The sequence below is a fragment of the Acanthochromis polyacanthus genome, chromosome 3, assembly GCF_021347895.1.
Source record: "Acanthochromis polyacanthus isolate Apoly-LR-REF ecotype Palm Island chromosome 3, KAUST_Apoly_ChrSc, whole genome shotgun sequence".
Taxonomy (NCBI): Eukaryota; Metazoa; Chordata; class Actinopteri; family Pomacentridae; genus Acanthochromis; species Acanthochromis polyacanthus.
Genome location: NC_067115.1, coordinates 28,449,540 through 28,476,232, shown reverse-complemented (window position 1 = coordinate 28,476,232; position 26,693 = coordinate 28,449,540). Strand labels below are relative to the sequence as shown.

Genomic DNA, 26,693 nt, shown 5'->3' with positions numbered 1-26,693 from the left:
ATGAGTTCACATATGGATATGTACAGTACGGCATCATGAAACGATTTTACTGCAGAATTGTACCTTTATCCAGAACAACAGTTGCCGTTACTGCAGTCAAAATGTTACTGAGAGAAAATATTGAGTGTTAACACGATGATACTGCAAAAGAAGAGCTGTAAGAATACAGTGTTCTGTTTTGTTGTTGATCTAAACAGCTGTACGGAGAGAACACAGCTTCACATTTTGTAGTTTTGTTTTAACATTTAAATAGCAAACAGATGAACGTTTCTGGCCATTGCAAAATCCCAAGTGACAACTGATCACTGAATAAGGCCCTTTTAGATAATGTTACTAGTCCTGTTCAGTTTTCCATTTTCTTTTGGCCACAAATGCACTTTTGGCAGATTCACCACTCAAAGTTTTATGTCATTTTAGAGACAATGGGTCCCGTTGAGCTTACATGTTGTCTATATTATAAAACAGCATGATTCTTTTTTTTAAGAGAAAGGGCTTGTGTGTTTGGTGAGTTGGACACCACGTTCGACAACTTTGGCTGAGGTTACTGGAATGTAAACTTCCACAAATCCGATACAGAACAGGACAGTATGTGAGTTCTGGCTTCTACACCGTGGAGACACAGATCCACTCTGTTCTAGTCTTGAACAGATTTTGCACCCACAATAAAAACAAACTAATTTTACGCTCCTTGCTTGGAAACATTGCCGATTGGTAAGCTTAGATAAGAAGGAATTCTAATAATCGCAGCTCATACGAGAGCAGATAAACACGCTCTTAATTCCTTGCATTTCTGCTCTTGATTTTTTGTTTTGGAAAACTTTTTTTGTTCCGGCTATTACATTCCAACAACCTGATCAGAATGGCTTCAGCGTGTGATCTAAAGACAAAACTTGACATGTTTGCTTGGCCTTCATGTTGCAAACCTATGATTGGATTAGCAAACATCCAGTTGGTTGTGGGTTTTTTTTTTAATTAATGGCAATATTTGTTTGGAAATATAAGCAGAATATCAGCTGACAGGTGGCAGAGTGGTGCAGTGGTGCATTAACAGCAAGAAGGTTGTGGGTTGGTTCTGGTTGGTTGGTTGGTTTGTGTGGAGTTTTGCGTGTTCTTCCTGTGCCTGTGTTGGGTTTTCTCTGAGGGTTGTGACTTCCCACCGCTAAAGACGTGTGGAAGGTGATTTTAAGTGGTTGTGGGTGTTTTTTGTCTTTATGTTGATGCAAAACTGCAATTGTAATCTGTGCAGGGTGTCCTCCACCCCTTTGGAACCCTCTTTAGGATGAAGTGTCTGTATTAGGGGTGGTCAAACATGCGACTCGTGGGTCAAAATCATCCCTCAAGAGGGTCCAATCCAGCCCACAGGATGACTTTGTACTGTGTAAAAATTACAGAGAAGACATCAACTGCACATTGTAAATCTATAAATTTAAAATAAATTGTAGATCATGACAAATTGTTTTGATCATAAAGTAAAATACTATATTGTTCATTGTTTTTGTCATTTGTGTCTCATTTTGCAATATTTTGTTCTGTTTTTGTTGGTTTTGTCTTTATTTTGTCTGACTTTTGTTGTTTATCACACGTTTTTGTCATTTGCTTCTTGTTTGTTGATTTGTGTTGTCTTTTTTTCATTTTGTGTTTTGCTTCATTAGCTGTTTGTATATCAATTTTTTTTGTCTATTTTTGTCATTTTGTTTCTTGATTTTGTAGTTGGTCTCATTTATTTGTCGCTTTGTAACTTTTTTGTGTCATTTTTGTGTCTTTATTGTTTTGTTTTATTTTTTGTCATTTTGTGTCTTACTTTGCCATTTTGTCTTTTTTTTGTCTGACTTCTGACGATTTGATCATAAAGTAAAATACTATATAGATACCTGTGACTAAATGTTTTGATCCTTTGTAGACTATCTGTAAGTTGAAACGTATAAATAAGAAACTGAAGAATAATGTTGCTGAAATTGAATTCATTTTCTTAAATTTCCCTTTGTTCATAATGTTTTGTAAAAAGATAAGTCCTTAAACGTGAACATTTTTGCACTAAAACAAAGGAACAATATGGGGTTGTGGTTATTCATAGGTTAATATGCTGTGATTTTACAGTTCTGGCTCACTTGGGATCAAATTGGGCTGAATGTGGCCCCTGAACTGAGATGAGCTTGACACCTGATCTGTATCTAATAAACAGATATTAACTGACACGATAAAGATCACAAGTTGAGTCCTGCTTACTTACTGAAAACAAGTGGAACGGTCTACTTAAAGGTTAATTATTTCATCTGATATTGGGCCTACAAAATCGTCACAAAAAATGAAACGCATGCTATAAATGCTTGAGTTTAATTAAAAAAGGCAACTCCAGTTGGTTGGTTTAGTGTACTATCCTCCAAACTGCTGCCTCAGTAAGTGATGGTCAAAAACAAAATATGCTTAAAACCACACAATTCAGACAGATGTGTGGCCAGTCTTACTGCTTGTACAGGGAACCAGCTTAACGCTGTTGGACCGTACTGCATTTGGGAACGGTCAGATGAATTCAGCCTCAAATAAAACGAACGCTCAGTGCCTGAAATGGATAAGGGGTCAACAAACAAGTGCTACGCTTTTGAGTGCCGCATGTGAATGTGTTTAGCAAGGAATGCAGGATATGTCATGTAAGATTCACAGCCCCGCTTTGATCAGCGCTCACCCTGATTTACAAGGCCTGGATTGAAGATTTGTGTGTGGTTTTATTGGTGAGAGTAAGTTGAGGGTAGCAGTCTCTCAGTTCAAAGGCTGTCTTTTTGTAAATAGGTGAGGGCCACGCTGACTTCATGGCCAGATATGTCAAACAGGTTAAGTATTAGGTAAGAAAACGTGTGCCTGTGTGTGGCGGGGGCTCACAAACTGTCGTCATTTGCTGATGCTGACCTTCTTAAATCACTCTTTAGCTCCGGTGTGTTTCTTATCTGGAATAAAAACCGAAGCAAGCACAATTTCAGCACCAATGGGCTGAAGTGTATGTCCTATCAGTTCACATGGTTTTTAGTGTGCTCCTTAAAAAAAACACTCCGAGGAACACAGCGGAGTTATGTGATGATCGGCGTCTGTCTGTCTGTTAGTAACATTACTCAAAAACAGACAAATGGATCTGGATGAAATTTTCAGGGAAGGTCAGAAATGACACAAGGACCAGGTGATTAGATTTTGGCAGTGATGCAGCTTATAGTCTGGATCCATGGATCTGTTAAAGATTTCTGTATATTGCGGGATAGCGGCATGGTGTTACTGTAACCATGACAACAAGATAACACTATGTCAGCTACCTGCTCACGGTCACATGTTTTATATATATATTTATATAACACTTAATAATTTGCAATAACTTGGTGCAATAACAACACAAACAGTTTCTATCTGAAGGCCATCAGGCTACTGAATCACAGACTTCCCTGCAACATCTTGCCTGTTAACTTTTTAAGGTTATTTTATTTTGTTTTTACTTTATTCTGTTGTTTTACTTCTTTTTATTTAATCTTATTTTATTTGGTATTTCAGTTGTGTGAAGGGAATTCACAAATAAGAATCTCATTATTCAGGGCAACCACTGTGTTTCTTCTGTGTATATGATGATAAAGTTCTTCAATCTTGAATATCCCTGTACAATAAAATAGTTAATACACTCTACACTTATTTTCTTAGGAAAAGCATATACTACATTCATGCTTTTACTGTTTCTACTTAGGTTTATATTTTTCAGACATATTTTCTACTTATATTCAATTTGTAGGTCATATTTTTCTACTTATGTTTATATTTTTAGGTCAAATCTTTCTACTTTTATCTGTACATTTTGTATTGTTAATATTTCTGACATGAAATGGGAGCAATGGGATTTGATTGTGATTCTGGGCTGCACAGTGGCTTGGTGGTTAGCACTTTCCTCTTGAAGCTAGAAGATGTCTGCTTCACGTCCTGGCCTTCCGTTGTTGTCTTTCTGCATGGAGTTTGCATGTTCTCCCTGTGCATGTGTGGGTTTTCTTCGGCTTCCTCCTACAGTCCAAAACATGTTGAGGTTCATTGGTGGTTCCAAATTGTCTGTAGGTGTGGATGTGAGTGTTTGTCTCTATTAGCACTTATCCACTAGCACCTACTCAGCTCAACTCGACTCGGTTTAGGTCGTTTTCCATTACAATTGAGTACCACCACGTCGTGGGTGGAGTCATCACAGCACGGCGGCCCAGAAGTCCCTTGATGTCATTTGTGTGCAGCACAACAATGGAGGACATCAAAGCGATGACTTACCTGCGGCTCGGTCTATGGCTTCCTGTCAGATTCAAAGTAAAAGAAGAGAGTCAGGGAGCAATGCGCACCATTGCTGTCACCAGTTGTTTGTTTGTTTTTTAAATGGCAGGTTTGGTTTTCTAATGTGAAGGAGTCGCTCTGTGTCATCACTCCCTGTCCAATCAGTGGCCTGCACTCTGAAGACGTTACACTATCGGCTCGACTGAGCTCACTTGGAACCCAAGCAGAGTAGGTACTAAAATAGTATCTGGTACCAGGTACTATGTCCAAACCGAGTAGAGTCGAGCATAGGTACTAGTGGAAAAGTGGCATATGTGTAGCCCTGTGATAGACTGGTGACCTGTCCAGGGTGTCCCCTGCCTTCACTCTAAGTCCGCTGGGATAGACTCCAGCCCTCTGCGACCCGAATGAGGATTAAGCGGGGTGTAGATAATGGATGGATTCTGATTCTGATTGTAGCAAGAATTGTTGCAAGAGACAGGAATAACAGTTCACCATGCGAGTAAATTCAACCCAGAATGGACTTGTTTTGCTCCCACTTATCTCATTAGTTTAACATTGAAATGAAATAACGAGTAAAATATCCCAAGATGTAAATTTGCACACAACAGCAACAGAGTAGGAATCTGCTGCTTGTTAAACACACACAGAGACGCCATAAGTAACCCTGCTACTCCTACGTACTGTGTGTTTATCCAGTAATACAGTTTATACATGGAGATTACTTCAACTGTATGTATTCTGTGACTAGCTTATATTAAATAACCATTAAATGGCATTATGGTGGTTTGGCTGCTGTGTTCTTTTGTGTTGTTGCTATGCCTGTGTTTAGCAGATTAGTGTGTGTATGTGGTATTTAATTTCTTTTTCATATTTTTCTTTTAACCTAGAATTCCCCAGAACCACATTCACATGGTTTCTGCATTTGCATAACACAGTTAGGTAGTTCCAGACAGCTACAGTCATTAATATGAGTCATTAATTTCCAGGGTGTGATGACACGTCCTGTTTCAGTTTCCATTTTTTTTGGGACGTAGAGTATGACTAACTGCAAACAAACACAGTCTGAGTTTATTTTGCAAAGCCTCCTTTGAAAGTGAGCATCAGTGAGGATTTTGTGTGTTTGGGGGTGAGTTGTGGCTGCTGTTGTTTCGTTACTTAATCGCCACGGATGAGTGGATGGTTTATGTTGTGTCAAACTCATTTCAGTTCATGTGCCACATTCAGCCCAATTTGATCTCAAGTGAGCCAGACCAGTAAAATCACAGCATAATAGTCTACAAATAAATCCAAATTTTTACCTCTGTTTTGGTGCAAAAAAGTACATTCTAAGAATATTCACATTTCAGGAATTAAAAAATGAGACACAAAATGTCAAAAGTGAGAAACAAAATGAAAAAAAATGAGACAAATAACACGAAACGAGACAAACTGTCAAAAAAATGGTCAAATGACAAAAATGAGACAAAAAAATGACTCAAATACGTTGACATTGTTTTAGATTGCAGAAAAAAGCTGACAAAACAGAAACAAAACGGCAACAACAAAAATAGACAAAGATCAAAAGTAAGACAAAAAGAAACACAAAACGACAAAAATTATACACAAAACAACGAATAAAGCATAACACAAAATGACAAAATAAGACAAAAACCACGATTGAGACAAAAACAAGACACAAAATGACAAAAACGAGACACAAAACGGCAAAAGCGAGAAAGCAAGTGACATAAAAATGAGACTCACATGAAACAAAATAGAAATTTTTTTTGACAAAGTTACAACGCAACAAAAAAATTACACAAATGAGACAAAAATGCCAAGAAAAACCACAACACAACACAACAAAAACACAAAATGATAAAAATAGGACAAAAAACACAAGTGAGACAAAAAATGAACACAAAATGACAAAAACGAGAAACAAAACGACAAACGAGACAAGAAACAAAAGTCACACAAAAAATAGACAAAACAAAAACTAGACAAAAATATTAGAAATAAAACACACAACATGACAAAAGAACAATGAACATCATCTGGTGATTTATTTTGTGATCTAAACAACTTGTCACAGTCTAGGAATTATTTTAAATTCATAGTTTTACAAATTTACAATTTGCAGTGCATATCCCCTCTGTAATTTTTACACTTTACAAAGTCGTCCCGTTGACCAGATTGGACCCTCTGGTAGGCCGGTTTTGGCCCGTGGGTCGTATGGTTGACACCCCTGGTTTATGTGTTAGCACCTCGCTCCAATGGCCTCTTCAGTTCTATGGAATTTAGACAGGAAATGTCCAAGTATAACAAGGTGCAACTGTTGAATTTGATCTTTTAAGTAGCAGTGCGATTTTAAAAATCCATAAAAAGTCTTGTAGGTAAAAGATGCTTCATGTTTATCTCCATCCCCCGTTGTTGTCAACCGATAAGGGCTCTTGCACTCGCCACGATCACAGCAGAAGATCCATTTGTCAAACAGGCAAACCCGATACCAGGCGTTATTGTGCTCCTTTCAGCAGTCCCAAACGGTGACACTGCCCCTCCTACTCCCAGGGGCCAAGCTTTAACCCCCACCCCGTCCCCATCTCACTGTCATCCCTCGTCTCTAAAAGGAGGCTTTGTCACAATGTTTCACTTTGGCAGTTTAACTTGATAGTTACCATTGAGTGCTTGTGGGTGGCAAAGGGTACAATTTCCTCTTGCTAGATAATAAAGTCCAACAATTACTGGGAGCTTCCCATGGCGGAACCACACAGATCCTTTCTCTATTTGCCTGTCCTGCTGTCCTTGATCTCTCGGTTCTCTGTCCATCTGTCTTTCTATTATTCAAAACCTACAGCAATCAATCTTTGGTTTCCTCCCACTGCTCCGCGGTGAAGATAGTGGAATATTCCAACCGCCCTTTACCAGCTATGATTTCGCTCCACGGCTCTGCAGCGAGCGGGAGCCAGCCGACTCTGTAAGCAATCAAGGCGATGAGACAAACACATGCAGAATCCCGAAGCATGCAAGCTCATACTTACAAGCTATTTATTTACACCGTGAGATGCCCTGGCCTTTCGCTAAACATCTTCTTCACGCCATGTGCACCTAATTGAGCAGACTGTTGACGTTACTCTTTGGTCCCTGCTGTAAAACAGTAATGGAAGCTTCCCTAAGGTCATTTCTGTTGCACAAATTGGACAGAGCAGATGAGAATGCTAAATGTTACTGAAATTGTTTCTGAGCCGATTCCTCCAGAAGAGCTTGTCCAAGGCTGCGCTGCATTACTGAAGGTTGCTCGATGGGTGGTTTGGACCTCAACAGGTTACTTTGCTCATGTACCACGAGGAGGAGGTTCAAATCCACACTTGTGCCTGATTATGTACTGCAGCTAAAATGTGTATTAATAGAACTGTACTGCTGCCAACTAATGATTTTTTCCTTGACTTGCGCGCCCACCCAGGTGCTTCCACACGAGCTGCAAATGTGTTTGGGTTCAATTTAGCTCTGTGCAGCGTTACTAATCAAGCTGAGAACCTTCTTGTAAAATAACAGCAAGCTGTGGGTGTTTGCAAAAGAGGAAACGGCAGAGCAAGTACAAGGAGTATCAAGAGAACACACAAGGACACAATACGATTGAATAAAACAACCCCACAATAAATACTTCGAGCGTGAATTTTACAATGTTTCAAAATATGTCAAAGAGTCAGGGAGAAAGTGGACTTCCATGTTTTTACACCTGTTTAAACAAGAGCAAGGATGTGATGGCGGCTGTACGTGATTTATTTAAATGATGTGCAATTCAGTAATATTAGATTAGTTCACTTCTGAGGACATGAAAATTGCATTAAGTTTGAGCTTTGGACAGAAAGGTTTTAACTCGAGCTTACAATAATGTTTAATATTATTAGAAATATCTAATGAGTCAAAAAAAAATGCATATCTGCCACAAAATGTAGTTTCTTGGGTTATTTTTTTAAAAGCAAAATGCCAAATTATTTGAGATTCAAGCCCACCATGGTGTCAGGAAGTCATATGTGTGATCAGAGCTCAAGCGGCATTTACACTACCAGTCAAAAGTTTGGGGTCACTTAGAAATGTCCTTATCTTTGAAAGAAAAGCTTTTTTTTCAATGAAAATAACATTATTTTAATCAGAAATAGTCTAGACATTGTTAATGTGGTAAATGACTGTTCTAGCTGGAAACGGCTGATTTTTAATGGAATATCTACATAGAGGTACAGAGGAACATTTCCAGCAACCATCACTCCTGTGTTCTAATGCTACATTGTGTTAGCTAATGGTGTTGAAAGGCTAATTGATGATTATAAAACCCTTGTTCAGTTATGTTAGCACATGAATATAAGTGTGAGTTTTCATGGAAACATGAAATTACCTGAGTGACCCTCAACTTTTGAACGGTAGTGTACGTCTAAAAATGTATAAATGCCAGACACGACCGTAAATCTAAAAATTTATCGTAGCACTCTCTCACAAACCATATGCCTTTTGCCCTTTTTTTTCCCTCCACCTGCTATCTTCCTGCCTCCCCCTTAATGCACACAAACACACACACAGAGGAACACACTCCCCTGAGGGCGATCTTTTACCAGGCTTCCCTCACTCTCTCTGAGCAGGGCTCAGCAGGGACCGGGGCATGAATGAACGACCTGGAAATCTCACTGTTTCAAATGACGGCTGTGCGGAAGTGGAGCTGCGAGCCTGGCCCATTATGCTTCCCAAGGTTCATTCACTAAGAAAAAAGAAAAAAAAAGAAAAAGAAGAGAGACACACATGGGGAGAGGGAGGATGGAGGTATGGCCCCTCCCAGCCCACTCGTCCTCCCACCCCCACACCAGGGACTCCACTAACGTGACATCATGTCTCTGTCACAGAGCAGACTGCAGTGTTTTTAGCGACCGGCTCTAACTTTTCTGCCTTCCCCTCTCCTCCCTCCTCTCTTCCGCTGTTCTTTTTTTCTTTTCTCTCTCTTTCCTCTCTTGTCCTCCTCTCTTTTTGTTTTGTTTTCATGAACAACAAAGGGACGCCAGAGTCAAGGCTGGAGACATCCTTCCTCTCTCTGGCCATTTAGAAAGACAGCTCCCTCCTCCCACCCATTCCTCCACTTGAATAGGCAACACACACATATGCAAACCTGCACACGCACACGCACACACACACACACACACACACACACACACACACACACACACACACACACACACACACACACACACACACACACACACACACACACACACACACACACACACACACACAGGACCGTCGGCTGCACCCACAGCTTTACATTGGCCTCTAATTTCCTTTTACAGGGGTGCCCATGTGCACAATGTGAAGCAGCTTTCCCCCCCTCCTTTCATACACACATGCACAAAAACACACGCACGACCGCAAAACTGGCTGCCAACTCGTCATTTATCAACAGCTCACTGGGAGGTTTTCTCACAGACACTCGAGGTGAAGTCCCATTCACTCCTTGATTAACTGCCACCACCCAGATTCATTTACCATAACTGATAGGCAGCGAGGGCCTGTGTGGGCTCGCCGGCTTGTGGAAAGCTTCACCTAAAAATGCTCAGACTGCTATTTTCACCTAACATTGCATAACATTTGTTTTTTATTTATCACCGCCACAAAGCTTCCAACAGCCAGTATCTTAAAAAGGAAAAGAAAAGAAGAATGTAACCATCAAAGGTAATACGCAGCTAAGATTAATGGCGGAACATGTACTCCAGATACAACTGTACCACAGGCACCGTGGGGTGTTTATGATCTGCTCCATTCATTACTCTCCTCCGTGTGTTTAATGTGCTGTATTTCTTCTTTGGGTCTGTGTCTGTCTGCAGCCCCGGCGTTGTCATGTATCATTAGCATCAGCAGAGGTCACGGCACGTGTCGAAAGGAGTGATTTATGTTTATCAGAAATGCTTCTCCCTGCAGGGGTCCGCCTGCGTTTGAACTCGGCACAATACAGTTAGTCGCCGAACATGCAAGAGTGGATTCCACAAACGCGGCCTGCTGAAAGTGTTTAGGCTCCAGTTATTTATTTATGTGACATGCAGCTTCAAACAGCCGCAGCGCATGATCACTGCGACACTGGGGTAGGTGAAGCTAAGATCTCCTCTGCTGTAGCGCAGTTTAATGCTCCAGAATAACCATCCATCAATCCATCCATCCATTATCTATAAATCCCTTAATCCTCATAGGGTAAGAGACGAATTACACCATTTTAGCAGAAAAGCGGATAATTTCACCTCCAAATTTTTCTAACAACGCGGATGGAGATGTGCGTAAAACATGGCGGAAGAATAGGAGCTCCTAGCAGCAGAATTTGAGAAATACAGGCATTTATTTATTCTTAAATCATCACACAGAGATCACTGTGATAACTGGGTTATGAACAATCAATGGCGTGAAATTAAAACTAACTGCTGAAATGCAACTATTCTGTAAAATGCCATGTTGTAAGCGGTGTAAGCGATGGCAAATTTCTTCTACTCTAGTTTAGTACTGTGCTGGATGTGTGTTTGCGATACACTGCCCCCTGCAGTTTGGGAGCAGACATCGTGTGGAGTATAAGAGCCTCATTTCCGTGCGCCACCTTCATGTGGAAAGCACAACCTATGTTTTAGGGTGAAGATAGGGGACACTTCGGACAGGTTACCAGTCTATCAGAGGGGTACACATGGAGACAGTCACATTCACAACTACGGACAATTTAGAATTACCAGTTAAGCATGTTTTGGACTGTAGGAGGAAGGTAGAGTGCCTGGACAAAACCCACATATGCACAGAGAGAACATGAAAACTCTAACAAAGATCCCGGGAAGACGGAGACGTGAACCGGGCATCTTCTAGCTGCAAGGCAAAAGTGCTGAACACCAAAGTCACTGAGGAGCCCTGGTTACCAAACATTCATCCATCTATTCATTACCTATACACCACTCACCATCCTCATTAGAGTCACGGGGGGCTGGAGTCTATCCCAGTTGACTTAGGGAGAAGGCAGGAGATACCCTGGACAGGTCACCAGTTTATCACAGGGACACATATAGAGACAAACAATCACAATCACATTCACACCTTCGGACAAGCATGCACGGACAATTAAACTCAGCATGTTTTTGGACTGCGGGAGGAAACTGGAGTACCTGGAAAAAACCCGTGCATGCACAGGAAGAACATGCAAACTCCATGCAGAAAGATCCCGGGAAGGCAGGGATGCAAAGCAAAAGTGCTAACCCACTGTGCAGCCCCGACTTAAGAAAACCTTTCACCTATTTTTTGTTCCTTTTTGGAAATACTGAGAATGATCAAGTGGGGTGATTAGGACTCTTGAGCTTTGATGGATCATTAACTCTATTTTTGAAACGCGTGTTTTGATTTTCACAATACATGAAGGCCCATTTAGAGGTTTTATTGACACCCTGTGGTACAGAACCAGGAATAACACTATTGTGTTTATACAAAGCAGTCGAGTAGGAGTTCCTGCTGCAGAAGTGATGTATTCCTTGGCAGGTACACTGATCCTTTATCAGAAACTGTATCTGACACTGTCAAAACAAATTAACAACTTTATTTCCCTCCAGAACATTTTATTGGATATGATAAAAGACATGATATATATAAACGTCCGTGGTGCTGCATGTTAAATATCAACGGTGACAGAAGCTTCTGGAACAAGTGGACGCACAAGTGGCGTTGCGAGTCTGCCGAGTCATTAGAAATACTCCTCATTTGCGACATTAAAGAGATTCACAGACTGAACACTTTGCCACCCACTGGCAACTCGTCTATATTTTGTTTGGAAGAAAAGGTGCAGTGAAGTATTTTTCAAATGTACGGATCTCTGCATATTATTAATGAGTTTTGGTGTTCTCCTCTAGTAACTCTAGCCGGGCAAAACCATGCCAAATGATTGCTTTCCTTTCCTTTGGCACGGTGGACCTGCCAGACTTGATTACGCTCGACTCAGACGTTGCAAGATTATACCGTAGATGTGTTCAGATATCTGTTTCACGGCATCCTGATAAAGGCCCGGTGGGGATTAAAAGTCAGCCTTCCTGTGAATTCATGGCTTTTACAGTTAAAAGTGCTCCGGTGTACAGCAAATGTCTTGGCTCTTGTTGTAGACTTCGTAAGCTGGAGACAGAAAAAAAAGTCGAACTCTGACAAGTCACACTGTGACTGTCAGCAGGTCGGCAGATGTGGGGTCTTCTCAGTGTCATCATTCATACTTGTCAATAATCAATCTTTTCTGCTGTTTTTCATGGAAATGATGGGGATTTGTATTCATTTTTCAAAACTAACTGGATGAATACACTTGAACTACAAGAGTTTCTACCTATAGTCTGCGTACACTGGATGGATTTCTTGCTAATGACACCAGCTTTAACACCATATGCGGCATATAATGGATAGTTTTGAGAAATCAGAGTTGGTGTTGGGTGTTTCTTAATGATGTCCTATCCAGATGTAATGCGTTACAGTTCATCCCATAGGTGCACTCCTGTCTTTGTGTTGACCTTAAGCACATTCATTATTCCACCGTCACTTGATTAGAAACTAAACATCTGCACTTGAAATATTGTGACCAGAGGCAGTGAGTGCTTTGGCTGTATTTATTATCTGTCTGTTTTTGCTTCCCAAGACCACTATCCAAACATCCCCGGTGTAGGATATGAAGGAAATAAATCTTTAACGACAGCCTGGACAGTTTGATGGTTCAGAAGGATAAAAATGAACATGCTAGCCCCACCAAAATCATTTGACAACACTTATTGGTAGTTTGAAGCTGCATTCCAAATACTCATTGGTGACTCAGAGGGGGAATTTCACCCTGGATCTGAGTGTTGTCACAAGATCTTACAGATTAATTTGTAAGGGTGGAGAAGCCCAATCAAAAATCTTTTTACCTCTCGCATCCCTCTTTTGCTTAACTACACAATAAATAATTCTTGAGTAAATCAGAGTTTGTGTGGCAGTTACTTGGCAGTCAGGTGAAAAATCACAACAGATGCAAAATGTAGCAAAGCAGTGGGTCAAACAGTGATTCAGCCGTCATTCTGGTGACAATCCCACCGTCCTCAGGTGAAACGGCTAATGCTAAGTGATGACAGTTGTTGTAAGTGACCCTCTAACCTTTCATAGTTTCTTATTCATGTCACGACCCCGTTGACCATCAACTGATACACTTGGCCACAGGCACCCTTTCCTAAAGCTCCTCTCGGTCCAGCTGTCTCCTCAGGTCATAGCTGACTCCTGAGAGCCAACATCCTCACCCAACTCAAATTATTATATCAGGTCTCCAGCTCTTTGTTTTGAGGCTTTGAAGGATGCTGTTTTGTGTTTGTTTGAGAAATTATAGGTGTCCGGTCTGCGAAGAGAGGGGGGGGCTAAAAATTACCGGGGATAGAAAATAGAGCAACCACAATGCTTTCACAATGCTTTTTGCTTCTCCTTTCTCTTACCAATACCTCATGGTGCAACCTGACTCCCCCTCCCTTTTAGCTGTGTGTTTATCTAAGCGTCTCCATGGGACAGGCTGATGTGACTCTTTAGTGGACATCCTTTCAGTGTTCCACTATGAGAAAAAAAAGCTAGCTTCCCATGCATTCTATTCTTCTCACACAAGCAGCAGCTGGCCTATACGCACATAATGCACCCTCTTGAACACATGAAAATATACGTAGTTGCAGGTTGTGTCTCTTTATGAAAAAAATTATTAAAAACTTTAGGTTTAAAATGTTGAAAACCCACAAACAGCCATGTTAGGAGAGCTACGAATTACAGAATTAAGCCAAACACTGAAACTTTTTATCTTTATGAGGGTTTTGTGATGGCATTCTGTGCCATTTTCCCCATTAAAATCAGCACTTTGGACAGTTTTTAAGTGAAGTAAAACCAAACATTTGCTCAGACATGCACAGGTCATAGATTATATGCAAATAACTTGCTTTAAAGTGGCCCATGGAAACTGTCTAGGCAAATAAGCTACAACTCTAGCTGGCTGAGAATTGAATTTCTAAGCATGATTAATCTACATCTGATAGAAGGGGCTCTTCTATTAGTCTGTTTATCAGGGGAAATGATTTGCATGTCTTTATCATTATGTGGAGGAATGAGCCTACATGGAGCTCCATTTTTCTCTGTGACTTATTTTTTGTTTACTCCTGTAACATAATCTGAGGCCTCCTGTTAGATAAGATCAGTGGAAGGGAAGGCTTTATACTCCTACGTGACACTGAGCGTATCTCTCAATCAACTGCTGGATGATAAGGCAGACGTGGCTGACAGGTTTTAAACTCAGGGTCACGATGCAGGATTCAGAGCCTGAGATTTATCGTGGTAAACCCTAAATTGCATGATTGCACTTTAGGCTGAGATCCTGGCTGAGACGCTCTGGTAGCTTGGCATGCACACTTGTGGGCTTCACTGTGAGGAAACAGGAGTAAAAGTATTGAGTCATGCTATCAGCTGTGAGGGGCTCAGTGGTGCTCCGAGGGAAATATCAGCATGCAGATGTTGGTATTTGCTTACTATGCTCAGAAAAATAATCTAAACATGCAGATTTTTTAGAAATTACATTGTTCAGAAAAAGTTGGCATTTGGATTTAACTAAGCAAATAGGTAAGAGGCTTCCATTAGATAATTACTGCAGTGATGAATGTTTCAGCTGCAACAACTTATTTAACCCTAGATGATGCAGTGAGGAGCTTCTCATTTCTTAAACAATGATGAACTTGTTTTCCTATTTATGTGAATTAAAGCATCATCAGCTGCAGCATCTGCCTGTTATGTAAAACTAGCAAGCTCAACGACAGTATCCTGAGGGCAATTAAGTGACAAATATTCTGCAAGAACAGCACTATACACAACCCTGTCAATTTCCACTTCTTAGAATGTTTCCTGGCAATTATCACACCTAAAATAACAAGTAATATTCTGTACTTTTAGCAACTAGTTCTCAGCTGTAAACCACAAACATCATAGGGTTCTGTATACTAATCAGTCTAAATCAAAATGAGTACTACCAATACACAGTGAACAACAACAATCTGTACCCTTGATCTGTGGTAAAATAATCTGAAATGTTCTGTGCTGTAATGTAAATTTTAAAATACAATAAAATACAGTAAGTAGCACTCTATACATTTAACAATAAACCTGAGAACAATAATAAACAGTAACAATATTCCATATTCTTAAGTCATTTAATAGTGCACAGATCAGCAAACATCATAGTTTTCTGCATAGAAATCACAAAAAGCTGCTCTCAATAATCTTTCACAGTGAGCAGATGTTCTTGTGTTGCAGGTCCATGGTCCAGACGTGGTCATCGAACAGGCCGGGGGGGTCTGGCACCGTCTACTTCCTAGAGCACCTCCTCTTTTTGCACTCTTCATATGGGATGGAAATAAAGTAATGTTGGTTTAGCACATCCATCAAAGGCCTGTAGGTGTGAAGCAGGAAGCCCTCCACAATGAAGATGTGAGTCTCCTCCTCCTCCTTGTGGTCGGACTTCAGGACGATCTCTGTGTCCAGGGCGTTATTAAAGCTATGAGACTTCTGAAACTTCACCGGGTTCTCCAGCCACGTGTAGATCGTACTCATCATGGTGTCCGTGTCCAGAGCAGTGATGACATCATGCTGCTTAAAGCCATCTTCACCAACTTCAATCTGATCTTGGGGCTTGAAGAAGTCATCTTGATGGACCACGCAGCAGTTGGGCAGGTTCTTGATCAGGCGGTTGGTGAGGGTGGTTTTCAAAAACTGGGTCGGTTTGCTCTGACATGCACTGTGAGCTGTAAGGTCTTATACAGACAGGTGTGTGCCTTTCCTAATCAAGTCCAATCAGCTTAATTAAATACAGCTCCAATAAAGAAGCAGAACCATCTCAAGGAGGATCAGAAGAAATGGACAACATGTGAGTTAAATATGAATGTCGCTGCAAAGGGTCTGAATACTTCTGACCATGTGATATTTCAGTTTTTCTTTCTTTTAATAAATTTGCAAAAATTTCTACATTTCTGTTTTTTTCTGTCAAGATGGGGTGCTGAGTGTACATTAATGAGAAATAAAATGAACTTTTTTGATTTTGGCAAATGGCTGCAATGACACAGAGAGTGAAAAATTTCAAGGGGTCTGAATACTTTCCGTACCCACTGTATAGCTATCCACACTAGTCTGGTCCGATGCAGTCTTGATGATGACGTTTCACGAGTACGTGAGAACGCAAGTATGGACAGTTACATACCGAGAAACGACCATAGTCTTTTCACCGCAAAGGTACAAAGCTGCTTGTCTTCTCCTCTGACATCAGGAAACATCTTCAAAGCTTCTTCAAATCCAAACGAAACACGATCAAACTAACGTCATTGGTGCATGTAGGTGCAGTCAGACAACAAAGTTGCATTCAGGAGCGTCGGAAGTGAGAGTATCAGTAATGTAAATTTCCAACGAAAATTTTAGGGGGGCACACGGGGTGGCCCCCACAGAAGATCCGCCACTGACTTAAAGTGCTTTACAATGTGCTTCGCTCAAGGGCACTTCATGGTATGTAGAACCAAACCGCCAACCTTGCGATTAGTGGACAACCTGCTCTATAACCTGAGCCACAGCCCTCTGACAGAAAACATTGCCTGGGAGTAGTGGTTATAGATAAGGAAAGCAAGTCAGGAGAAAAGCAAAGTTTCCAGGATTCATTGTCTTGAGACCATGAATGCATATACAAAACAGCATTGATACAATATTTGTGGAAACATTTCACAAAAAAAAAACAGAAGAATGTCAAATTTCAGGTGGCAATTGAGAAAAAGGCAGGGGATCAGGAATATCTGCAGTTTACTTGCCTGCAAATCCCCCCCAGTACTTGTTGAGAAGCTGGATCATCCAACGGATTGACGTTTGGGAAAATCCACTCAAGAGACTCACCACTCTAAACATCCAACAGATGTACTGTAACACCGCTGCGGTACATTAAAATCTATACTGGGGATAAAAGGAGTGTGGGGCAGCCAGTGATGAGATTATTCCTTAAAAGTAAGTGTTGCTTCACCACTGAGCAAGAGATCTGTCAGGCAGAGTCATAGCTTATGTGTTTTTCCACTCAGGGGTGTCATCGGAACCGACTATACCCGTCTTGGCTGCTGAGCGGCGTTTGTAGCCAGGACACACACGCACACAACACAGCAGTGAGTCAGCGACATGGTTCAGGTGTGTTTTTGGGGGTCTGGAGTTCAGCCTTTGGTCTGACTATTAGGAGACACTGAAGTCATTACACTCAATGTTTCCATTGTCTGATGTTGTGTTACTAGGGCCCCCACAAATTCTCTGGAAGAGCAAGTTTGCATTAGTCACAGCTGCTGAGCTATACGCAGCTGAGAAGCAACAGTATATAAAACGGAATCACCTGCTCCAAATCTGACTAGATTAATACTTCAATAATATCGATAATTAAATGGTATTTGGCCTGTTAAATTGGAAACTTTTTGGGGAACGTATCAATCCATTTTCAGCTTCTCTGTGTCAAAACTATCCAGCTGTACTACTTTGATGAAGGATCAGTTTCTAGGATATGAATGGTTAGCATGGCTTCGGTCTAGTTTACAGTTTGATTGTGTGCATATGTGGTTATTTAGTCATTCAGTGCCAGGATGTCAAAATCCAGCATCAGCACTTCCCCTCCTGTCCATAAATGAGGGGTTTTCCCCAAAATGCTATGGGAAAATAAACCAGATCAACAAGCATTAAAGCAGCAACATTATATCCAATGTGGCAACTCCAGAAAGGACTGTGGGCACCAACAATGCCTGTCTTCGTTGTTTATACCTAAAACAGCTGCTCCGCTGCGTGCACCACATGTTATTCAAGACAACATTGGATTACATGGTGTCTTTCACTAATATCACTATATCACTTGTCCGCATATGGTAATTGACTGTGTGTACATGCCATCTGCTTTCATGTCAGTTGGACTTTGTCCTTGAACAATATCCCTAACAGAGCTTAGGAAGGTAAACCGATCTCATTCTCTTAATAATAATACATTATACGACAGCAACCACAGAGAAACAAGAGCTCCTTGTCCAACTCTCACTCTGTAAATCAAATAACTGTGTTCACCGATTTGCTGGGTATAAAATTACCCTTACTCTACACTTCTGACTGTCATCTGCCATCCTACCCAAGAGCCCATCACCGTGACTGGTGGCATGCAAATCAGCCCTTAACAGGCAAGAAGCCATAAACCAAAACAGGTAAGGGTCTCAGCTTCGTGCCTTAATTTGTCCAAAAAGCCTCTCATTCACATCTCTCTTCCTTGTTATCTTGGGTTTCACTTGTGGATGCGGGGGACAGTGGTGTCCTTGTTTGATTCTAATTATGGTCCTCACCTCAAAAGTTTCCCCCTGGGAACTTCCCTCCTCCCCCTCCTCCAAGAGGACTAAAGACACACTCAGACTGACTCATTAAGTGTCAAGGAAAATGAAGACAAGCCCGAGCTGTCTGAGAAGGTGAAGCTCTCCTGGAGTCTCACTGGAGACTCTCTCTGTCAATTGTCTTATCTTCTTTGGCATGAGGAAATGTCTCTGCGGGCCTGTTGACTGCTGAAAGATGAATGAGCTCATCAAGACACCAGACCCTGAGCAGAGTTTCAGTATAGCTGTCACAGACTCCAGACTGGGGTCACTTTTGAGTGAGATGCTGGATTTTTGGCTTGAGGTTACCGGGCTGATCTCTGATCTGTGCTGACAAATAAATCCCTTACAAAGGGTTTGGAGTTATACAGATTGTCAGCCATCTCCGAAGACAAATGAGGTACAAGAACGAAGGCTGCAACTCAAAACACATGTTCTTGCAGCCTTTTCCTTTTCCATTCTTTGGCAAAAGGTCTGGTAATTAGCGAGTCTAACCACATCCTTATTTTCTCTGTTCTGATAGATTTTTTAGAACTCAAATTTCTGTTTCAAATATAGTCTTTCACCACTTAGCTCATTGATAAGAAATGGATGGCTAGATGTACCAGCTCGGAATGGATCAGTATCACAAATGGATCAGATAAGCACAAACAAAGCATTTTGTTCAGAAGGATAATTATACAGTCATATAATACTTCCTCCTCCTCTGCATCCTCTTACACATTACTGCAGCAATGAATGATTCTGCATGAGCAGGACTTTCCTTCTGCCACTTCAAACTGGCTTAAATGTCAACAGAGAAAAAAAAAAAAGCAATTCACAATAGTAAAGGTCAACTCAATCAAGCACTTTTAACTCTTCAATGAGGCGCACAAAGCCTATTCTTTGTGCAGCAGGGACGGTAATATTGTGGTGGGGCTCTGCCCTCCTGTGGTCAGCACAGCAACGCTCAAGGTGTCCCTGAAGTGCAATAAATTTTCTTGTTCACTGGTTTCTGCTGTTACTTCAGTATACTGTCACAATTACCTCTGGAGACAAAGAGGCTTTGATTTAAGTTGTTTCAAGTCATTTAATTTTTTAGCACAAATTTACTGACAAAATACATTTGACCTTTAAAAAGAACAAGTGTATGAATCTGAATGCTGCAAGTTAATGTATATGTAGCTTTGTAAGTTCCTCGCTAAGGGAAGCTCTTGGGAAAATTCTAAAGGCTGATGAAAACAGTCATGAGAGGAATACAGCAGAGAAACCAGGATACACCAAGATAAATATAATGTTTATCTATTAGCAGAGAAGATCGGATCACAAAACACATCTGATATTCAACATTAGACTTCACATGATATGTTAAAATGTTGCATCAATACTGGTGTCATTTGTGTTGCTAGTGTGGCTCTGTTCACCAGTTTCACAAATATTTCTCACATTAAGAATCTACACTGGTTATACTGAGCTACTGCACAATTATAGCTTTTTTTCTATTGTATAACGTGATGGCAGGTGGTTCTATTTACATTGAAAAAACCAAGACAGTACACACACAATTTTGATGTATTTGAGTGTTAGTATAAATTATGTTTAGTCAACTACAAGGGAAAATGGATTTTCTACTTCTGATGACTTCACTTACAAGCTAATTTGTAGATCTTGATTAGTTTTGCAAAATTTAATCAACAACTAGATTATGTTGAATAAGAATGAATGATTTATAGATAAGATGAGACTTTATTGGGTACCCAGCAGCATACAACGTTATTAAATTTAAATGTGTAAATTGAAGATTAATGCTCCATTCAAAATTAATATACATTTTTCTTGATTATTCCAAAACACACACACATTGTACACTAATACATTTTAGCTGTGGTTCTCATGCTTTCCATCTTTCAATAAAACAGGATGATTTTGACCTTTGGCTTCAGGAGAAGATCTGAACACGTCTTCACTTCACCCCCTGTGTAGAAATGACTAATGTATTTATTTGGTATTTATTCTTGACAGTAGGAGTTTAACAAATGTATCAAAGCCGAGTGTAAAACTAGAGTTATGTAAAAACATCTTTAAGTGCTAAATGAAGAGTGTGAGGTCCAGTTAAAAAACTCCACGAGCTACTAAATGGACCTTTTGGGTTTACATGATGTTACATATCATCTCAATCACACGACTTTAGCATCTACATTTTTAACTTCTAAACTGCTTAGCCGAGGACGATCGTGTGATTTAACCACAATTTAAGCATTACTTCTTATGCTTTGCTTACTTTTGTCTTTCTTTACTTATTGAGCCATATTTCTTTTACCCCATTTTTACACTGTTATGATGTATTGTGCTGTTTTTACCATTAATATTTTCCTTTTGCTTTTCATCACTTGGCTGTGGTGTAGGTTTCCTCCTTTCAGCTGAACCTGTCAGACAGCATAACCCAAACTGGGGATAGCCTACAGCTGTTTCCATTGAAATTACTCCCCCAGAAAATACAAATCCTGTCATTCCTGAAGTCGCCTGATGAATTGAGTTCATAAGATATGGAAGTCACAGCAATTAAACAGTGGCAATAGACATTTTTTCTCTCTCCAATAACACCACTGAAATTCTCTTGGTTCTCCAGACTTGTATGAAAATATTCGCTTCGCTCACAGAAATGTTGTCATGTATGTAACCAGTGCTTTAAAGTGTCCGGCAGGGCCCATCGTACGGATAATAGATTTCCTGCAGTTGAAAGAGAAGCTCGGATAATTTTGCTCATTGTGAACACTAGTGAAGCGTGGAACCGCACACTGAGGAGCATGCACGAGCTGCTCTTTCAACTGCAGCCAAAATATGTCCACGGAGGTTTGTGTTTCCCTCAGTTCTCACAACAGCATTTTCCACCCAAAACATGTTTCTGCCCATCGACTGTCATTATCGAAACAAAGCTGTTGATTATTTGAATTTGTAGGTTGTTTGCTTGATCTGATCCAAATCCTGATTATTCGCATTTAATTTGCTATTGTGTAACAACTACGTTCTCCCTGAAGCAGTGTGGAGGGATTTTCAGGAGATTAAGCTCTACTGTCTATCACAGTAGAGTTTATTTGCAAATACTTTCATTTACAAGCAACATTTTAGGGTTCCTATTGTTGAAAAATGAATTGATTACAAGCAACAAATTGAATAAAACCACTTGGTGCTTGCTTAGTGAGCTTTGGGTCTTGGTGTGGCCGAGAGATGAAAATTTAGGGGCTAATGCAGAATAATTGGGTCATTCCAAAATTGGAAGACATTTTTATGTCTTACCCATCAAATTTAAAATAATCCATGTACAAAATACTAAAGCATGCAGTTGTTCGGTAAATTTACTTGTCCTGAGACCAAATGTAAAAAAAAAAAACTATGAGAAAAGAATGTTTGAAAATATTTTTTAAAATACCAAATAAATCTGAAGTTCCCCCTAAAATGCCATTTTCTCTTGTTGATGTCTCTTGTAAATGTGGAAACATTTTTTTAATCATCATAATATTTTAAATAATAATTATTATGCATGGAATGTGTGTCCCACAACAATCCTGTTAGCATAACCTTTTTAGCTGGTAGAAGAAGAAAACAGTGAATCACATGAAACGCTGGAATTAACATCATCAAACAGTTTTCCTAAAGAACAAGATTAGATTTTCATAAGATTGTCAGCCTTGATTGAATGTCTCATTCTACCTCACACACCCTGTTATGCATATTATCAGGATAAGACAAATTACTTTACTTTTTCTTGACTGCTTTCCATCAGTCAGTTTGTCCTCTTGGTCAGCAGTAACAGCTAGCTAAATATCTAGCTTCTCCTCCTGAGAAAAAGCTAACATTAGCATGGATTAGCAACCCCGTTACTGTGATTAGAGTAGGGTTAGCAAACAACAAATAAAACATGGAATAAAAATGGTACCATTGATGTGTAAGCTGAGCCAATCAAGCCTTTGATATTTTATTATCTATTATTGATGAATATGGAGCAGACAATTCTAAAAGAGAAGGTTTGTTTTGCAAAAGATTTCAATCCCAAATATCCTCCAATTCTGGAATGACTCTTACATAAAGCACTGAAGGCTCCATGAGAATTACGCAATCTGATCACATAAAGCTTCAGGAATAAGTATTAAATTAAAAAAAAGAAAAGTGTAACAGCAAAGAGGGTTTCCACAGTAATGATTTCACAGAGAAGTGTAAGCCTACAGCTCTTCTTGGCCTTTCAACCAGTACTTGCCCATTGTTTTAGTTCTACTGCCCACAAATTTACTGTACTTGCCACTTATTTCCAGCAGTGCAACCGTCGTAGTAAAAACATTTGGCTTGGAAGATATTTATGCTGGTTTGGAACCGACAACAGTTCATGACATCATTATCACTTGTAGACGTAGACCAAATAAAAACTTCTGCCAAACTACATGGATGGAGAAGATTTTTCTTATGGATGTACAGGAACAAAAGCTTGACTTCTTTTGGTTAAAAAAAAAAAGAACAACAAAAAACAGCAGTTAAAACAGCAGTGATGGTAAAACAAATGAGCAGGTTGGGCCTTTCACAAGGTTTGTGTGTCTAAGCAAAGATCAGCTAAGTATAGAACCAAAATAAAGACATCTCTGGAAAATACTGTATGGTGATGTGTGGTAACTGGTGAATATTTAAATGTTACTTACCCTAAAAGCCACACATACGTTCAAAAAGCACAGACTGTGTGGAAAGGTTCGAACAAAGCAGTACAAAACTACTGTACAATAAAAAAAAAAAACTCATTAAAGTGTTGCATATACTAGAGACATGAGGCCACTGTTGATTCAATAGTTCCAGTCAGCTTGGGGGGGGATTTTACTGCTGAACAACAAATGCAGTGAAATGGATCAACAGTTAATATATCATTCTGAAAATAAGGTTGAAGGGGGAAAAAAACAACAAAAAACAATAACACATTTATCAATTTGACAGGGTCCACCACACATCCAAAGGATCTTGAAGTCATCAAGAAACACAATTTCTTGATACACATTCATTTGGATCTCGCCATAAATGCAAATCATACTCGCCAATATGAGACAGGACTTTCATCCCGGAGGTTTGCATTCCTCTTTAAAGACCTGTCATAGTTTGACTTTGACGCTCCGCTGCAGGAATGAATGCTTGGCGTCAGAAATGAGAAATATATTCCTCGTGATCCTGCTGTTTCATAATGTTGTGGCTGGTGGAGATTAGAACCCAACATTAAGAGAAAAATAATGTCAAATTTGCCTTTTAGTCATAGTTACCCAGGACACTAAATCCTGCTTTCATGGGTGAGTTAAGCTCCGTCGCATCAAAGAGTTGCTTGGGGTTTTCCAGTTTCCTCCTCTTCATATTAAGTCATGTCTAAAGGTGTTGCATTTGTACGGTTCAACCTCCACGAAGGGCTGCTGGAAGAACTATTTTTCTTTGCTCAGGTCAAGTGGAGGACAGGACTTGGAGGATAAAGAATGAGGTGGAAATAATGAAATGGACCATCTACAGCAAAGAAACAAAGTTCTATTGCATCTTTAGAGTATAGAGAAGAGTTGCAGCCTGGACAGGGCAGGCGCAAAGGTGTTGGTTTGATGTATGGCTTTTCACAGAGCATTTGCAATGCGTAAGATGAGTACTTATGGCCTTGAAATTCTTCCCCAACATCTGGTTGCATGTGTCCACAGAAAGAACAAGAAAAGCACTTAGAGAGCGCAGTACTCCGCCAAGGCTGATCAGTCGTATCATTTCTGATGGCTAAAATCTTGAAAAATTTCTGGCAGAAATCATGGCACCATAAAATGTGTCCATTGTACCTTATGTACGAATACCAGATCATGTGATCTAAATATGAAGCAAACACCCCTACAATTTAATCACTTGTTCCTTGTATCAATTCCGACCGAAAAATCCCGATAAGCTCACAGTGGTGGATTTATAGTAGGATCACAATCATATGATCATCAGCAGGCAGCTGATGTAGTGTTCACTTGCTGTCATGGTTACAGCGATGCTGTGCCGCTATCTCACAATGATACAGAAATCTTTAACAAATATATGGATCCAGACTATAAGAAACTTCACTGCCAAAATCTAATCACTTCATCCTTGTGTCATTTCTGACCTTCCCTGAAAATTTCATCCAAATCCGACGGTCCATTTTTGAGTAATGATGCTAACAGACAAACAGTCGCCAATTGTCACATAACTCCACCATTCCTTGGCTTAGTAATAATCTAGGAAATGCCAAAACTCAGATATGAATGAGAAATAAACAGATATTATACATAATAGTGCAAATAGGCAACACAGAATACACCAGCTCCCATTAAAAATGTGCAAATGTCGAACTCGAGGAATCATGGAGAGAGCCTCCTCACAGATTGCAACACTCCCTGTGGTTTCACAAACCCCCAAAGGAACACTGTGGTTTAGGTGAGGATACTGTTTAGCACGGCTCGCTTAGATAAGCTGTCTATTTCATCTAAACCTAAATGAGAGGTTTTTCTCAGTGAGGATCTCTAAACATTTTTTTTTTACTTGAGATGTACAAGCATTTTGAGTGTGACAGGAAAAATCATTCAAAAGCACACAAACACCACCGGACAGTGTCTTATAGGTTATCAGGCAGGTGTTACTGCTGCAAGAAAAATCCATGTTCTCAATCTGAGACTAGCTGCAGCTGGTTGATAGGCACAGAGGCTGTACATGGACTTTTGGGAAACCTTGTCAAATTGGCAACAGGAATAAACAGCAGCAGAGTCCTACAGATACACACTGATGACAAGCCAGGATTGTTTAAATTCTTATTTTATTCTGGGCTTAGTGGTTAGCACTGTTGCCTTGCAGCTAGAAGATCCCTGGTTCGTGTCCAGGCCCGGGATTTTCTGCATGGAGTTTGCACGTTCTCCCTGTGCATGCATGGGCTTTTTCTGGGTACTCGGAGTTCCTCTTACAGTCCAAAAAACACACTGAGGTGTGAATGTGAGTGTGATTGTCTCTGTGTAGTCCTGTGATAGACTGGTGATCTGTCGCCTGTATTCAGCCTATATCAGACTCCCAGCCTTCCTGTGACCCTAATGAGGGTTAAGCGGTGTGTAGATAATGGATGGAAGCTTTTATTCTACCAGTAATACAAAGGAGAGTGAAGGCTTCTGGCCTGAAGATGACTGGTGTTTGAACTCCACCAGTTCTGAATTTGGCTCTGAATTTCTGTTATCAATATAATTTAGAATGAAGTTTGAGGTTTTCTGTGTAAATTTCAACTCTACACTATCACCAATTTTATTTCCTTTTTGGGTTCCTTCATAAAAATCTGTCTGGGAAAACAGAAACTCTGATTGTTTACTAGCTAAATGATGAGCTGATACTCATTAGAAAGCTATAGATTTAACAGGCTCAGGCTTTACAGGCTCACTGTGAGGTAAGAAACACCTTTCACTTGGTCTCATTGTCATTTGATGACTTGTTGCAAAAATATAGCCCCATCTAAAAATAACTACTGTTATGCAAAAGTTTAGGATGATAAATAGGTGTTTTTTTGCCCCTCCTTTACACTTGCTAACCTCAAAGCAAAACAAATCGTGGAAAACGCTTGAACACGACAGCAAACTTTTCGGTGTACTTGAAAACAGGACTGTGCTGTGTTCCGCTCTGACACATGACAAATGTTTGCGCTTTAAAAACTGTTGATGTAACATTAGAGGCTCTGGTGCACAGCTCTCCATTTCTTTGATGAAGACCGATATTTCCGGATGAAGGTGGATGTTTTCTTTCAGGAGGACAATAAACAAAACACACGGCACCGATATCACTACATCCAGACGGAGATAATGACAGTGGACCGGGAGATTAGTGTGCCAGGGCTGAGACCCAGCTAAATAGCTTCTGCAATAAGCCTGAAAACCTGATATGTTTTTGTTGGGCTCTGGAGTATAACATCCCCATTTCCTCTCCAGCTCAATTAAAATGCCCAAGACTAGTTGAATTATAAACCTG

General features: G+C 40.2%; 1 protein-coding gene and 1 pseudogene across 1 annotated transcript in view; both read right to left on the bottom strand.

The window, feature by feature from the left end:
• gstcd (glutathione S-transferase, C-terminal domain containing) overlaps window positions 1–26,693 on the bottom strand; it is a 457,968-nt gene that overhangs the window by 133,531 nt on the left and 297,744 nt on the right. The gene's annotated exons all lie outside the window — the stretch shown is intronic.
• LOC127533314 (nicotinamide riboside kinase 2-like) lies at window positions 15,324–18,461 on the bottom strand (annotated as a pseudogene).